The 18353-nt window shown below is 40.6% G+C and overlaps 1 long non-coding RNA gene across 1 annotated transcript; it reads right to left on the bottom strand.

Moving 5' to 3' along the window:
• Positions 1-4016: 4016 nt before the first annotated feature.
• On the bottom strand, positions 4017-17960 carry LOC114818218. The gene is made up of 3 exons (XR_003766058.1): positions 17796-17960; positions 5510-5684; positions 4017-4089 (listed from the first exon to the last, which is right to left on the bottom strand). It is a non-coding gene; the product is annotated as an uncharacterized LOC114818218 (long non-coding RNA).
• Positions 17961-18353: the final 393 nt, after the last annotated feature.

Raw genomic sequence — 18353 nt, 5'->3', positions numbered from 1 at the left:
TGGGAGAACAGACTGGCATACCCTGGAATTCAGCTCCCAGCTTTATACCCAGTATTGAAAGGGGTGGACCGGATTAATTCATTCAATTGTATTTATTGACCACTTACTGTGTGCAGAGCATTCTACTAAGTGCTTGGGAGATTACAATATAACTTCCACATTCCTTGCCCATCCATGAGCTACCTGTATGCCTATTTAGGGGACAGGCAGAGAAGGACTTGCTATGCACATGGAAACTGGGGGAATAGTGAGTCTTCTGGCTTCATCGTTTGGCAATCCATTATTGTGCACCTATTATGTGCACAACGCTATACTAATCACATGGGAGAGCAGAATGGACTGGGTAGAAATGATCTCTGCCCTCAATAAGTTTACAATTTAGCGAGAGCAGTAAACAATACAATCCATTAGATAGGAGGAAGGAACAAGAGTACGGAGATAGGAACATAAGTGCTGTGGTGGAGCGGTAAGTACTTAAGTTCTTAGGTGGTACAGAAGAACTGAAATGGCAGTGGAGAATGTAAATTGTGGAGAGTAGAAATCTCTGTTGTTAGAGACTGAACCAGTAGCTTGGTTCTAGGAGTTAAAAATTGGATGAGAGACAAGGAAGCAACCATTGAGTGAATATAAATATGAGCCTAAAAACCTCACCTCCTTTCTGTCTTTTGGATGAATTTTAATTAATGGCAGGACTTGGGCGAGGGCTAAAGAGACATTCATTTCTGCCCATTTAATGTCTGCTGGCTTTGCTGGTATTGGTTGTGAGCCTGCTGTGTGCAGGATATCACAGTGAGCTCTTGGGAAATGCAACAGAAACATAATGTGTGTTCACATCTGCCTGCTCCCTCACAGTGTGTTGGGCCCTCTACTAAGCACTTGGGAGAGTACGATGCAGTAGCATTGGTAAAACACAATCCCCATCCTCAGGGAGCTTGCACTAGAGTGGAGTAGACAGACCTTCAATCAAAATAAAATAAAATAAAATAAAATAAAAGAACCTTCCTCTTCCCACCTCTCTTTCAGGCTGTAGTATTAGGATCATTCTCTTCCTGAAATATTTTGTGTAAAACTAGCTTCACACCATGCTTTTCCTACTCTAAATGCCATTTTACTATTGAGCGTTTTTAAACTTTATCCTCTTCAATCATAATCTCTTTTAATTGTCACCTCTCTGGTGAATACAAACATCATTATCCCACCTCCTTGAATGAACAATTTCCCGAGATGCCTTTCCATTTTTCTTGTTCACAGCTCCCCTTTACCCAGAGGAAATGGAAATGAAATGGAACGGAATTGATTGAGTAGTATTGTAGGTGCCGACTTCCCCTGGTGATAACCCGATCCGTTTTCGCTTGGGCTTTTCATTTCCATTCACTAAATTTGAAGGTCCTTCTAGATGCTGATCTAAGGGTAAATGTATCTGTTCACCATACCTGTTCAAAAGTATTACTTTTTATGACCATCAAATGCATGACTCTCTTCAACATTTTCTGCAAGTAGACAAGTTCTTAAACCTCTATTTTCATTGATGGCTCCCTTCCTAAAAAATGACTCTTTGGTGTTTGCCCATTTTTTCCACTTGGACAAATTTTCGTTCTGGTGGTGTTCTTAGTTTCATTACTTTCTTGTCAGCTGGCCGCGGGCAAATTTATCTTCTTTACCCTAGTGAACTCTAGGTAAAGGAAATCCTTGAGTTCCTTACCAATTCTTGCTCTATTTTTCACTTCACAAGTTCTTTGATGGAAATTCTGTTCTACTTTTCTTCATGACTCTACCATCCTTCATTTTCAGTCCATTTTTTCAAATTCATTTACTGTCAATCTATGTATGGGGCATAGAAGATTTTTTTCTTTCCTTCTCCTCTCCAAATTTTTATTCCTTTTTAGCTTAACATCAGGTAAGTATAAGCTTGACTTGATATATCCAATTACTGAATATTTCTGATGAGTCTGACTCATTCCTATTTCCTTCCTTGTTTAATCATATATAGGCCATTTGTTACCCTTCTTCCTGCTCTCTGACCCAGATTTGCTTCAAAAATTGGAATTTCAATTTTTAATCTTGCTCCTTTTGAGTCTCTTTTTGATTGCAAATTCCATTTGTATTTCCATTTTGATAGAACGAAGTATGACAGTAGATTCAACATTTATAAAATATTTGAAATCAAGATACCATAATGAAAAAAAATTACAAAATGAAGGTGAAGGGGTGAGTGTGCCTAGTTTATTCCTTTACAGGGTTACCTTAAGAATGATCTTGAGTTTTATGAGTATCAAGAATAATAGCAACAAAGGTCAGCATTTGTGTGTGCAAAACACAGCTGGGACTGTGGGTCCCATATTAGCCTTTTCGATCATATACACATCCGTGGGTAAATTTGACCATCAGTGACGTCTTCTCCATTATATAGGACAAATGGATTCAAAATGTATTTTATATCGTATATAAATATATATTATATATTATATATAATATATAATGCATAATATATATTCCTAAATTGTGGGAGTGGTATCATGACATTTTCCCCCCTACTTTTTTAAATTTTTCATTTGATGCTTTCCCTCATGGGTGGGTAAACTAACATGAATGTAGGAGAGGAGGAAAAAGAGGAGGATGAACTCTTACTCCACATGGCACCACCCCTTACTGCTCATATATAGGCCTTGAGCAGCTCTCCCAATGTCTACCCTGTGTTGCCTGAAAAGCAGGCTTTGACTGGAGCAGAATAGGAGAAGTCCTGTCCCCAGAACCCCCCCAGGGACATGCCGCTTACCTATTCATCACAGCAGTAATCTTGGGAGAGGTGGAGGTGAGGCAAAGCTGGGTGAGATTCTCAGCAGTAAACTCCAATATCCCAGTTGACAGACATCTTCTGATGGCCTAGGAATTTATGGAATACTTTCCAGTTACTTGGGCCTATGGATTTGGTGAGAGCCCCTGGTACATAGACCTGGGTAAGCATTTGTCCCATAAACATTATTTTGATTCTAAGAAAGAACTGGCTCCACAAAATGGATTTTTTCAATCTTGTCACAAAGCCCCAGGCAACTTAACTGAGTCTGGCTAGAAGCAGGAAGAAAAATAAGACGCTATTGGTCAATTTATAACAGTTAACACAGGACCTCGTGTTTGCCGGTCACTTTGTTTATAAGTGATTTCATCTCTATTTACCTTTTCCATTTACTATAAGTTCAAAGAAGTTATACCAAAGGAAAACCAGTTTCTGTTGATAGTGAAATGTCCAAGGAAAAGGGATTTTTTTTGTCTTTTCCTAGAAAAGACAAATGGTTTAGTCTAAATTCACACATCATCTACGATTAATATTGGATTTTTTTTTCAAATTATATTTCCTCTAGATACTTGTGTGGGGAGAAGAATCACCCATCAGATGACTTGGCACCTGGTGATGGTGATTGAAAGTCAAGTTGGAGTCTCTCATTTATCCCCGTGCCTGTCTGGCCTTTTCCTGTAAACTTTAACAGAGAATTCTTAGTAGTAGGTGTCTATAGATCTTTCCCACATACGTCCTGAAAGCTTAAAAGGTTAGGATTATTTCCAAGATTAATGGAAACATACTGGGTTTAGAAAAGACCCAAGTGCCAATTTTTTATTATCATTATCTCTTTCAAACAACTGCCAAAGTTATCTGAAGATTTCAATCCGTGCTATTTTAGTATAGACATTTGCTCTCAAAACGTCAGTATTGAATACAGAGGAGAATGTTTCATATCTCTTTTACACACCCACCAAAAGTTCAGCGTGTTTTAGTGGTAGGAGCGCAGGGCTGGGAGGGATGAGACCTGGGTTCTAATTCCACCTCTCACACTAGCCTGCTAGGTGAGATGGGCAAGTCACTTTAACTTGCGGTTCTCAGTTCTCATTTGTAAAACAGGGATAAGATGGATTGTGAGCCCCATGTGGGTCAGGGACTGTATCTCATCTTGAAACTTCATATAAACCTCAGTACTAAGTAGTAATTACCACAAATGAAAACACACGACTATGCACCTGGGGTTTTTTGTACAGTGCTTTAATTATTCCAAAGTGCTTTCACTTCAATTATCCCGTTTCATCCTCACCACATCCCTGTGAGATAAGGAGAAGGAGAGTATTATTATTCCTATCTTGCCAATAAGAAAACTGGGGCCGGGGGTGGTTAAGTGACTTGCCCTGTCACAAAACAGGGGCAGAGTTGGGAGTAGAACTCAAATCTCTTGACTTGTAGTTCTATGCCCATTCCACCTGACCGCATTGTGATGTACCTACTCTGAAAAAGACTAAATATTCTCAAAATTCGGGGCAGCAAATGCCTTCACTTGTCAGTCTATCCTGTGATGACCTGTCAGTGTCATATAACAATTAAACTAGAGCAGGCATTAGTGCAAATTTATAATTGGTATAATCCTTATTGCTGACATGTCAATATTTAACTTGCATTAACCTTTCCTTTGAGGCTGACATATCATGCATCTGCGGCTTGTTCGGTCTAATTTTTCATGTCATTGCCTTGCAAAGCATACAGATTTACAATGTCATTATGTGATGGATGCAGGCCCCTCCTTTGCTGAGTGAGCTCAACCGACTTAGACTAACATTGGTTTATTTATATTTTTTTCGGTCCCAGCCACAAACCAATTTGAAGCCCATTCTGAGAATTTATATCCTGAAGGGCAACACTATTTAAGATGAACATAAGGGGACAACTGTCATGAATTATTAACAAACTTCTGCTTGGGTTTTTACATACTGCTCTGGCCTCTTTCAAACCGAATGTCTTCATGTTTGCATTTGTTGTCTCTCCTAATTTGTTGAAAGAAAATCAAGATGGGTTTTAAAAAAAGCCACAGTCTTGTCAATTTTGCCTAATCTTCAGGAACAGAGCTGTCAGCTCTTCACTTTGCAGATAATTTGGACATCTAAGACTTGAACCCAATTACTTCCACAGCTTTTTTTCTCATTTTCGATGGGTTTTGCCCCACATTTTAAATACATGGAACACAGAAAGTGGAAAAGTTTCCAGCGTTTTTATTTGGAAAATCTTGTGCCTAAACTCTGACGTGAGGCCAATATCATCCTAGAAGGTTAGCGTCACCCTCAAGGTCAACGTAGTGACCAATATTGGTTTATGTAAAGATCCCAAAGTGTGACCTGCATTCAATTGTTTTCTCAAAGTCATCCAATTCTTTAAACATTCTAAACCATCCCTTTCTAACATCTCCTTGTGAGGAGTCCCAAGTAGCACAGTATGATATCTGCTTTCACAAATCATGTTACATTGCATTTCTGCAAACCATCTCAATGATATTTTTACTCTGTGCTTGTGTTTCAAAATAACATTTTTACACTGAATGGCAGAGACAACCTCATTCAAGCTTATCTCTAAAATTATCAATTTTCTCTCTTAAAAAGGCAGCACAACACTTTGGTGAAAATCACTTTGTAAAATTAGAGGACAGACTGTGAAATGTTAACCAGGTAGCTAGTATTTGAAAATATGCTTACTGACTCTCACAATCTCTCTCCTGGGCAGCTCAGAATCTCATTTTTTTCATTGTCTCTCAGTCTCCTGCTTTTGTAGTGGTCTCTGTCCATCAATCTCTCCTTGTCTATCTATGAAGAAATCCTCTTGTGGCCACATTTGAGAAATGCTGCATAGCATGAAAAAATCATTGGGATCTTTCCTGAAAACATAGATTATATTAAAGCACATTCAGAATGTCTCAGATGACTTATAGAAATTACAACTGGTTTCTATTCATATTTAAAATCACACATCATCCAATTCATCACTTACCGTTGGCTTCCTCTGGGGACTTGGCTCTTAAGTCCTAATGGCGAGATCCAGGATATAGCTTCTCTTCTTGTTATAAGCCAAGGACCAAAAACTGTTTGGTGCATACTAAACTGAATAATGCCAGGAAACGAGATGGAGGCTGCTGCTGCTATTGATGGTTGTATTTTTAAGTGCTTATTAGGTGCCGAGTACTCTTTTAAGCACCGGGGCAGTAGTAATACCAGTAATAGAGTTTCCTATGTGGACAGAGCACTGCTCTAAATGTTCAGAAACAGTTTAGAGGTAGGAATTAGACAGGGACAGTGTCCTTTGAGAGGCTTGCAATCTAGAAGTAGGAGAGGGTAGACACAAAATAACCGAGATGGGCAGAATATCTGTCCCAAATGGGGTTCACAGAGAAAGCGAAAGGGTAAACAGGTATGTTCTCTCCCTTTTATAGATGAGTAAACTGAGGCCCAGTTTAAATGCCTTGCCTAAAGTGGCCCAGCCAACAAGGGAAGGAGCTGGATTAGAACCCATGTCTCCAGTCTTCCAGTCCTGTGCTCTTTCCACTAAGCCACACTGCTTGTCTTTGTAACTATCTTGTCCTTTCTGATGATAATTTTAAATGCCATGCTTAGCCCCCAGGATTTTAATTTGTGGGCAGGGATAACCCCTACTACCCCTGTTGTATTGTACTTTCCCAAGTGCTCAGAACAGTGCTTTGCACACAATATGTACTGATTGATTGAAACTTTCAGGAGTTTATGCAATAGTGTGAGAGTTGAGTGAAGCTTGAATTTCCTTCTAGACCTAGCCAGTTCCCAATCTTGCATAGCCTCTACCACTTTCTCATCCCTCCCTTTAGACCCCCCAAAACTTCACATAACAGTGTGTGGAGACAGTGAATTTGTTGAGGATTTGCTGTCCAATTTATATCTTATAATTTTTATTCAGGGACTAAAAATCACCAAATTAAAGACCAAATGCATTTCTTGGGGGAAATCTCTGAAAATCCCGAAACATCCCGAATGTCATATTCAATGACTGATCCTTCTAGAGTATACCCTTAGTTATGTCCCTGTTGTCTCAGTTTCCCACTTTTGTTAAATATTTGCTCTCTGTCTTTCTCATACCATGTATTCTGGGAGACAATCTGTGCCTTTCCAGCTCCAGAAGTTTTTGACTTATTAATAATTGTGGTATCTGTTAAGTAATTACCATATGTCGGGCACTGTTCTAAGCACTGGGGAAGATACAAGATAATAGGGTCAGACACAGTCCCTGTCTCACAATATAAGTAGGAAGGAGAATGGGTTTGGATCCCCTTTTATTCATTCAATAGTATTTCATTCAGTAGTATTTATTGAACACTTACTATGTGCAGAGCACTGTACTAAGCGCTTGGAATGTACAAATAGGTAACAGATAGAGACAGTCCCTGCCTTTTGACGGGCTTACAGTCTAATGAGGTAACTGAGGCAAAGAGAAGTGAAGTGACCTTCCCAATGTCACACAGCAGGCAGATGGCAGAGCTGGGATTAGAACCCAGGGTCCTCTGACTCCCAGGCCCCGTGTTCTTTCCATTAGGCCACGCCGCTCCTCATTATAAGAACTGCTGTGCTCCTGGACACCAAGGTTTAGGCTGGAAGTCAAGACAACCTTGTTAGGTGTGATCGGTTTAATTCTGCCACATCCTGGGCATCCTCTGTGAGTCATGGAATCTCGCTGTACATGAAAAATGGAAAAAAATCCTATTTTTCATTACCTTCCACATGGAGAATAATTAAACTCCGATCTTAATTCCTCATATCGAGTTTAAGTTTATGTCATCACGACTGGGCCGAAGGAGTCATGCATCCATAGGTGTAGGTACACTGTATTCTAATTGACCACACCTTTGCCCTCCTGAACCCCACGTTCCTGAACTTATTACCCTTGTGCACTGGGGAAAACCTAGCTCATTAGCTGATCCTCTATGAACTGACTATATAATTCCAACGATTTATTATTAAGTCATAATAGCATTCCCCACCACACTAGGGTCCGTCTTTAGTTCGGTACTAATTGGATGGGAAGAATACCCCCGAAACACCCACAGCATTTTCTTTAGGGCTCTGAGCTGGCATCTGTCTGATGTCTCTCATCGAATTATCAGTCAGAACCTGATTAGCTGAGAAGTTCAAACACGCAGGGTCATGACCCAAGGGCTGTGGCAGGATGTGTCTTCGTATACAGTGAAAACTAACCTGTTCTTTTTTTGTTGTTGTTGGAGACGGCAGAGTTTTTACAGCTCGAGATGGCTAAGCACTTTACGGGGAACCATGCGCTTTGCGGATTCCCCGAATGAGGCACATCATCACCATGGTTACCACAAGGGATAATATGATATAATGAGATGTAACGTGCTACTGCGATGAAACAAAAAAGATGTGCCTGATTCAAAAAAGCCATTGCCCATATGCTGTTCTTTGTCAAAACAATCCCGTTATTTTGGAATTTGGGCCTCCTGATCCAAACCATCAGCTCTAATTAGTTGTCATAGTGGTTTCCCTGCAGCCTTCAAATTAAGTTCGTAATATTCCTCAAAAGTGGTTTAATTCTTGATTTTAGAAAATAAAGCCCCTTTCAAGACAATGACGCTAGCAATTTTCTCACATGCCCGTTTCTTGTAGATAAAGAAAGATGAACAAATAGGCAATCAAGTTCTAATGAGTGAACTTGAGGTCAGCACCACATCTGCTTTACACTGGCACGTGATTCTAGTATTCTGGAAAAGCAGGCATTTATAGCTAGAGTACCAGGGAGACTCACTCAACAGTGTGAGTTGACAGTGAATGTGTTGAGGATTTGCTGTCTAACTTACATCTTTTAATTTTTATTCAGGGACTAAAAATCCCCAAATTAAAGGCCACTTGTATTTCTTGGGGAAATCTCTGAAAACCCTAAATATCCCAAATGACATATTCGAAGACTGATTCTTCTAGAGGCACTTAGACCAGTAGTGATCAAGGAACATAATGCTGAGACACCTGTCAACCAGAGTTTAAATGTCAATTGAAAGCAAGGTGGTAAGTGTTTTGAGCGTAGGAATCGTGTCTACCAATTATATTTCTCCAAGAAGTACAGTGCTCTGCACAAAGTAAATGCTCAATAAATACTATCGATAGGTTGAATGATAGTTACTTTATATGTGCCCTGTCTTATCACGCCCCTGACATCAGCTGGGGGCATGTCAAGGGAAAGCCTGAATCGTTTCCACGAAATTCATTCCACATAGCCACTCTTCTAAACTGTAAACTCACTATGGGCGGTAAATGTGTCCATTTATTGTTATATTGTATTCTCCCAAGTGCTTAGTATCGTGCTCTGCAAACAGTACGTCCTCAGTAAATATGATTGAACGAATGAATACCTATTTCCACTCCTGTTCTAGAGAAAGGCAGAAGGATAGAATAATAATAATAATGTTGGTATTTGTTAAGCGCTTACTATGTGCCGAGCACTGTTCTAAGCGCTGGGGTAGACATAGGGGAATCAGCTTGTCCCACGTGGGGCTCACAGTCTTAATCCCCATTTTACAGATGAGGGAACTGAGGCACAGAGAAGTTAAGTGACTTGCCCACAGTCACACAGACGACAAGTGGCAGAGCTGGGATTCGAACTCATGAGCACTGACTCCAAAGCCCATGCTCTTTCCACTGAGCCACGCTGCTTCTCAAGTATGATGCTGAGATAAAGGCTAGGCTGGAGCTTTTCTCAAAAGGCTAGAACCTTATGGAACAGAAAGAGGTGCCTGTCTTTCTCCATGGTTAGCCAACAGTGGCGACTACAGTATCAGTGGCTAACTCCAGTGACTTCAGTGATTTCCAGGCACGTTCCGAGTGGGCCTGTCACCACAGGCCACCCTGTTACCGGGCTGTTCCAAACCTAGCTCTGCCACTTGCGTGCCGTGTGACCATGGGCAAGTCACTTAACTTCTCATCTGTAAAATGGAGATTAAGAGTGTGAGCCCCATGTGGGACAGGGATTGCATCAAAACTTTTGTCTACCCCAGTGCTTAGAACAGTACTTGGCAAATATTGTTTAACCAGTACCATAATAATAATGATAATAATTTACTGGGGACTTTTGGGGCAATTATACAAAGGAAATGGTCCATTCACACAGAGGACAAGTTAGAGAGGACGAATGTATACTGGAAAGTTTGGTGAAATGTTGGTTAGCGTTTATTTGTATTATAAAGGTAGTGGAAGGTGGAGTGGATGGATCTCCTTGCAACTGGGGCCCGAGGTGCCAACTCCAAAAGGCAATGGGGATGTTTAGTCCTAAAGCCTAGGAACTAGATTTCCAATTTCACTCATCTCACACCTCTGACAAGATTTGAGAGTTTCAAATCAGGGTTAAAAGGACCCCAGAGGCTGATTTGCTAGTCTGTTTGGTTCCCTGAAGCTAGCAAGCACCCTCCCGTTCCCCCATATTCTTCCTTACCCCCACACTGAAGATGAAAAGTTCACACTTGGGAATGGGACCTCTCTGTCTTGTATCACCTGTACTTTCCTCTGGATAAACATCATCTCTGGGTATCAAGTACATTTCCTTTTCATTCTAAGCGGTTTTTAAACCACATAGTAAATTGTACACTGCAGATAAATGCAAACAAATAACTCTTCCTATCTGGTCCTCATTTTCCCCCAGCATGCCTCTCTCAGGCAGGACGTTAGTAGCGAAAATAACTGAAACCTATAGTGCACTGGCAACTGACCTGGCATATCATCACTGGCTACATGTGTGGCCTAGTGGAAAGAGCATGGGCCTGGGAGTCAAAGGACCTGGATTATAATCCCAGCTCTGTCACTTGTTTGCCATGTGACTTTGAGCAAGTCCCTTAACTTCTCAATTACTTCAACTGTAAAATGGGGCTTAAATTCTCCTCCCATCGACTTAGTCTGTGAGCCTTCTGTGGGACGGGGACTGTGACCAACCCGATTATCTCATATCTACCCTAACCCTTAGACCAGGGCTTGACGTATTCATTCAATCATTCATTGGTATTAATTGAATGCTTACTGTGTGTTGAGCACTGTACTAAGCGCTTGGGAGAGTACGATGCAAGAGTAAACAGACACATTCACTGCCCACAATGAGCTAAGCCCTTAACAAATACCATAAAAAAATTCCGTAGGGTTGTTTCATATATTTTTTCTCAGGTTTTTGCGATTCATTTTCCTGCCCATGCCTCCATGTAACTTCTGAGTTGCATGTTAAGGGTTATATCTATTCCCTTTAGTTTCAGAGGCCTTTTCGAGAGATGACAGAATTCCAATACAAAAACAACCATAAATCACAGAAATGGAGAAGACTATGAGGATTTTGCAGAATTGCTCCCAGCAGCCTGTTTCAATACGTTGTGCCATCTAGCTTAGTTTAAAATGGTTCGTGTGCTCTGCACTTTTCCTTTCCCAATTCCCACTAATGCTAAATGTGCAGAAATCCCGAAATGGAAACAAAGGAAACGAGGAAGTGTCCCACATACAATAGAATCACATTGATATCTGCTTTCTCACTCAGTTTAAGAAATCATCTGTGCTTCTTTCAAATTTCTGTATTTTTTGCTATGAATCAATAATCCAGTTGGCAACTTCCACTGAAAAGGAATATCTCTTCCCACGGAGGGAAAATAAATCTCTGATTCCCTAATATTCAGTGAGCTGTTGGAAGGGCATAGATATATTAGCTTAACTCTGAGGATCTAAAGAAACAATCGCTGGGCTTTCATTCCAACATCTGTAGTCAGTTCAGTTCTTTCGCTGCTGGTCACATGGTGAAAATATTATTCAGGGCTAAGTAATTGTTCAAGAGGATAGAAGCTAAAGGAGTTATATGTGGGGGATAATTCCAAGTGGAAATATTTAATGTAAAAAGCAGTGTGGCTTAGAGGAAAGGCCATGGGTCTGAGAGTCGAGAGAACCTGGGTTCTAATCCCAACTCCGCATTTACCTGCTGAGTGACCTTGGGCAAGTCGCTTCACTGCTTTATGCTGTAGTTCCCTCATCGGCAGAGGGGGGATTCAATGCCTGTTCTCCCTTCAACTTAGCCTGTGAACCCCATTTGAGGGCTGATTATCTCTTATATATCCCGATGCTAGTACAGTGCTTGGGGTATAGTAAGTGCTTAACAAATACCACAGTTTTCATGATTATTATTTTTGCTATTATTGTTATTAATAATAATAATCCAACCAATGCTTATAGATTTTTTTGCCAGTCTTTTAAAACTGAACGTTATAAGCATCAGAGCATAAATGGTGCAATGATAAAAGGAAGTAAATGTCAATGTATTTTTGTTACTATGCTCTTCATTTTGATTTGAGGGAAGAAGCAGATATAAATTAGTTGGATTGGGAGAGTGAAAAGTGGATTTTTATTGCACTGCCTGAGAGTGAAAATGTGTTGTCAGGAATCATACTCTCCTTTTGCACCCCAGTGGGGTTAATGAATTTCAGTAATGTATGCAGCCAGGAAAGTTAAGATCTGGACTCATGAATCTGAACACTGGATCTATGCTCGTTGTTCATGTCAAGCTGAACTGAAATAAGTGGCTCTAGTTTCTATGTGATGTCTTGGCCATTTCTCAGGAAGAAACAATAAATAATCATAATAATAAACTCCTTCTGGGCAGGGAATCACACCACCCACTCCATTATATTGGACTTTTCCAACCACTTAATACAGTGTTCTGCTCCAGAGTAATCACTCAATAATACCCCTGCTTTATTTATATTTTGTTAGCCCTTACTTTGTGCCAAGCACTGTACTATGTGCTGGGATAGTGCCTGGAGCTCATGGGAGGGAAGCACTGTGCTAAACATTAGGGAAATGCCAATCAACAATTCAGATCAACCTTTGTCCAAGAAAGCGTTTATGATCTAAGTTGGGGAAGGACAGATGCACAGAAGGAGAGGTTATAAAGAAACATTTGCTCACCCCCCTTCACTGGATCCTTCCTCTCATATTTAATATTAATCTGTTTCAGTTAATCTGGGGGCAAACTCATTGTATCTTTTGAACTAAATCTGCATGTCAGCTTCCAGGGACCAGAACACCAATCAGTCAGTCAATCAATCAATTGTATTTATTGAGCACTTGCTGTATGTAGAGCATGGTATTAAGCACTTGGGAGAGTACAATATAACAATATAATAGAGTTGGTAAATGCGTTCCCTGTCCTCACTGAGCTAACAGCCTAGAGAGTGAAACAGGCATCAATATAAATAAATAGATTACGGATATGTACGTAAGCGTTGTGGGGCTGAGGGAGGAGTGATTAAAGGGAGCAAATACAAATGCAAGAACGATGCAGAAGGGAAGGTTCTTAGGTCAAATAAATTAATTCTGCAACATTCTGTAATTTTAGCCATTCCCAGTATCAAGAGCTTGATACATTTTTTCCCCCTAAAACTTATATATGGCAGCCTGAAATTACTGTAAATCTCAACCCATCGCACTGTATAATCCTATGTCACTCCCTTCACCTAGGAGACTAGAACCCATTATCGAGGGACTTCAAGAGATCATTGCCCCCCAGATAAAGGGACGAAATACACAGAAATGGAGATTCTCTCAACTCACTGGAGAGCCTTGTCTACCCTTAGAGTCAAGAATTTCTTCCTTATGTCTCGCTGATATCTCTATTGCTGCAAATCAAGTCTCTTTCCTGTCGTCCTGCCCTCCTATAAACTGCTCCTCTTACTAATTACTGGTCTTAATGTTAAGGGAGCCATTTAGGATTAGGCTTTAGCCACAATAATGTTAATTCTTGTTTGATCAGAAATTAAAACTTAGACTTAGAAAAATGCAGTGGCCATCTCAAAGACATTCCTGAGGTGCAGAGTGAAGTGCATGCATGCAGAAGAAAGGAAAAGAATTTCCTGCCTAAATTGGAACAGGAGACTTGGGGAATACTGCCCATGCACAGATACAAAATTAGAGGATGATAAATCTTCACTGGTTCCAATGCTGATCACTGAGGATGAGTGCAGCCACTCAAGTGAATCGCACACTTGGAAGACCTATTAGAATTACGATTTGAAAGACATGTACCAGACTCATTCTGGGAGAGGATGAGAGGGGTCAATAAAGGGAAGAGAAACATTTTTATGTTTTGCATCTGACAAGAGCACAAAGCTATTTAGGAACCCAAATGCCGCACCAGGATAGCTTACTCCATTGCCAAAAAAGCTTTTCATTTTCCACACTCAGTATGACCTTTTGAAGTTGCAGGAGTTCGATGGCATGCAATTTTGTGACATCAATCATTCTCATCACAGCTGCAGCAACATCACAGGGAACAGTGGTGGTGAAATGGAAAAGAAATTAACAGTTCATTTATACACTATGAAATTGCTTGCTCAAAGGCTTGAGAAGAGTCCAAGTTTTGGATAAATCTGATGTCACCCTGAGTCCCGTTGCAGAAACTGTACGTAAAAATGTCATTGGCATGTTCCTGAATCTTCTGGAAGCAATCGACATGAAAGAGAAGCAGCATGGCTAGGTGGATAGACCATGGGCCTGGGAGTCAGAAGGACCTGGGTTCTAATTCTGCCTCTGCCGTATATCTTCTGTGTGACCTTGGGCAAATCACTTCACTTCTTTGAGACTCAGCTCCCTCACCTGTAAAATGGGAATTAAGACTGTGAGCCCAGTGTGGGATATGGACTATATACAACCGGATTACCTTGTGTCTACCCCAGCGCTCAGAATGGTTCCTGGCACATAGTATGTGCTTAACAAATACCATAAAAAAAGAGGCACCATCTCAATCTAGAGGTTCTGACCCACAGAAGAAAAGGATAAATAACAAAAATGGATATAATGAAAAACTATGACAAGGAGTCATTGCGGGATGATGAGGATGAGAAAAGGAAACAAAGGGAAAGGGTAAGTTACACAGTCATCATCAGCTTTAAAAATCAATCAATTAGACAGTGTTATTTTTTGAGCTCCTACTGAGTGCAAAGCACTGTGCTAAGTGCTTGGGAAAGTGCAACAGAAGAAAATTCTCACTTCCTACAATCAAGCAGCCAACATAGAAGGCCTGGACTTCAGGGGCTTTTAATAGGTCCACCACTATCCTAGAATTTCTAGATGTGCCAGAGTATCTTGTCACTCTTTCCCAACGCCAGCAATGGGAAGCATGACTCTATGATTGAACCAGTTTATTTACAGCTACTTTAAGAAGTTTGCTTTAGCCTGAAATGAAAAATATAGAAGTTTTTAGTTCTTCAAGGTATTTTTCAACTCAACAGTAGCTCTTAAGACAGCCACTTAGAAGCTTTCACATACTCCTGACTATCCTGTGTAAGCAGACACCCAAGAAATCACAGAGGATTCTGGAGAGTTTAGTACAGTGCTCTGCACCCAGTAAGCAATCAGTAAATGATTGAATGAATGAGAGGTGGCATGATCCTTCGGAAAGAAGATGACTTCGAAGAAGTTCAAATGTGTGCCAATGCTCACCAAGGAAATCAAGGTTTCCAGAGGTGATAAAGAATGGAAAGTTGTTACCAAGTTGTGCTGCACATTGTTTAAAATGTGCTTATAGGCAATTGAGAAAAATGAGTCTAAAAACCATGCTACTTTTGGGGATGTTATCAGAGATGGTATTTTGTTAATGTCAGATTAAATTTGAGGACTATGGATTTGTGGTGGTAATAACATTTCATACACTGATAGCTGTAATTGTCATAGAGATCCATCTTGCTTCTTCGTTAGTTCTATCAGCCACGTCTCAAAGCTAGATCTCACACTAAATATAAGACTATCACCAGCTGTGATTGTAAATTTTTTGAGGGTAGGATTTGCATACACCTCCAGAAGGTTTCCCACTTGGAACCCAATGAATGCTGCTGAGAGTGCCCTCTGCAATATACATCACAAGACTGGGTGACCATTTTATGCCCAAATTGCCCAAAAGGAAGAACTTTCAACAGGACAGACTAGACATATTTTTAAACAATGCAGCACAGATGTGGGATAATGGGGGAAGAGATCAGAAGACGCACCTACCTGTGACATAATAGGTCATCTAGTCCAATCTCCTCCCAGGCAAATTCCAACCCATACTTCACTGTACTGGGGGAATGAAGCAGCCAGAAGTGGGGGAGTGCCTGCTGGGAATTTGCCATCAAGGATACAGGTTTCCGACTGAAGAACCACCTAGGGCACCTTCATGGTGGACAGGCTTAGCAAGAATCTTGAAAATAACTGACTAAAATGGCTGGTGGGCACCAGAGTGGCCACCAAAGAGGTTACCTTGGCATTCAACTATCTGTGGTATTGTGGCACATCATCATCACTATGCTGAAGTTAATGGATTTGGGAAAGACAGAATCTTTCATACACACTTTCCAATGTCTTTACCCACTGACTCTATGGGAACATGACTGCCAGGGATGAGAGAGTGTGAGTTTTGCGGGGCAAACCAGTAGCACTATAATCATTTTCTTTCACTGAGGTTCTCTTTCCTGAAGTCTTTGTGAATGAACCCAGGCATGTCCGTCATTTACAATGGGAGAATCCATCCATCCATCCAATCGTGCATCCATCCACCCATGCATCTGATCAATTTCCCTGCCGTCGACAGAACTCCAACCTTCCTCGATAGATGGTATTGGTCTCGTGGCTCATCCATCTTGCAGTAGGCATTCAATAAATACAGATGAATGAATTAATTTTTTTAAATCTTCAGATAAAGAGACTTCACAAGCTCCATTATTAATCTACTCATAAATTTTCTATACACACGAGACAAGCAATAACCAAAAAATTCACCAAAACTGATTATGCATCCTCTGATGACCTGGCCCGCATACATCTGTTCTTTCAGTGGCAATAGCTTTGGAAGGTACAGATGGCAATATTATCTAATTGCATAACAACATACTAATAAATGGTGTTGGAATGACTTTCCTCAGGTCTAATGCCAAATGAAGCTAGTTTTTCAAATCATTATTGGCCAGAGCAGTGTTGGGAACAGATTTTGTCATTTCGTGTATGGATAAAAGACATTTGGCAAAGGAAAAAGAAATTACCAGCTACATGTGAAATCCCAGAATTTGTAATTAAGAAGCTTTCAACTGCAGATAATTCTAAAAGATGTACCACTTCCAGCACCCAATCTTCTGACCAACATCGGGGATAGGAAGAGAGGACAGAGTAGGAGGTGACTTTATCTGGAATCTTGGGGAAGGGTAGATCAGTAGTAAGGGAGGCTCACCAGAATGAGTAAGAGGCAGTAAATGGAAAATGCCAGGGGAAGAGGTAAGATTCTAGTTACCCTTGGCTGCAGTGTTAGTCCCTCTCGCCTCCTCATTTCTTAATATACCCCAACTTGTCTTCTTTGTTCATCTCAAATTAACTACTCCCTGTGCCCTGGTCTTGGCTTTCCCCCCACCAACACTTTGTCCCACTATCTTTCCTGCCTGACATTTCTTCTCTCTTCAGTTTCACCAGCAAATGACCCTGCCCATCTTCTAAGCCTTCCTGAAATCCCTCCTCCTCCATGAGGCACTTGTTAAACCATTCTCTTTTTCTCGAGGTATATCTAACTTCCACCCTACTGGTGTCCTTATAAGCCATGTATAGTACTATTCCACACGTCAATTTATTACTCTGTTTTTAAGCACTTATTTATTCCCGTATTCATTCATCCATTCTCTTTTTCCTCCTATGCTATTTTTAGACTCTCCTTGTAAATTGGAAACTCTTTCAAGGCAGGAAAAATGTTTTTTTTCTCTACTGTACTTTCTCAAGAGCTTAATATAACATTCTGCCCACAGAAGACCCTCACTGAATTCTACTGGTTGACCAAGAGTCAATCTTGAACCAAGTGGTCTTCCAATACAGCAGGGTCCAGGAACAGCAATATGGACAGCAGGGTCCATGAACAGCAATATGGATGCCTGAAATTTCTCTGTATTTTATGTCCCTACCTGCCACAGAGGCCACTCAAATCTTACCAAAGATGTGGTGGTTGCGCAAGCGATGAACTGTTCCCCAGAATCGGCTTTCCTTTCGATCAAAAACAGTCGATTTGGGGGAAGACTCCAGAAGCGCAGCTTAATCAGGATGACCCAGAGTTGTTTGCAGAGTCTTGCCAAACAAAGGGTAACACTCTCTGGAAAAATCAGCACTGAAGCTGTGAAGAAAGAAGAAAGCTGTAGTCATTGGAACAATCTCAAATTCTGAATGAACGTTTCCCTTTAAGTGGCTGGTCTTTAAAATATTGGCTAGCTATCACAGGAGCCAAAAATCTGTATAATCTCTGGGCCGTTTCCATGAAGACTGACTGTGACCCAAAATAGCCTGGGGTTATTAATATTGTAAATCTTTCTCCAAGAGATTTCATTGGATGTACTTCACAGTCAGGCAGAAAGCAATTAAAAAAATCACTGTACTTTTGTAAAACGTCCCTTATGTATATAAATAAATGTTCCTTATTTCATTTCTACAGTTTGCCAAACAATGAAAACTGAAATACTAAAGACTTTGGGAGAGAAAATAATTGTCAAATAATA

The sequence above is a fragment of the Ornithorhynchus anatinus genome, chromosome 18 (genome assembly GCF_004115215.2).
Source record: "Ornithorhynchus anatinus isolate Pmale09 chromosome 18, mOrnAna1.pri.v4, whole genome shotgun sequence".
In the NCBI taxonomy this organism is placed as follows: domain Eukaryota; kingdom Metazoa; phylum Chordata; class Mammalia; order Monotremata; family Ornithorhynchidae; genus Ornithorhynchus; species Ornithorhynchus anatinus.
This window is presented reverse-complemented; position numbering and strand designations above follow the sequence as displayed.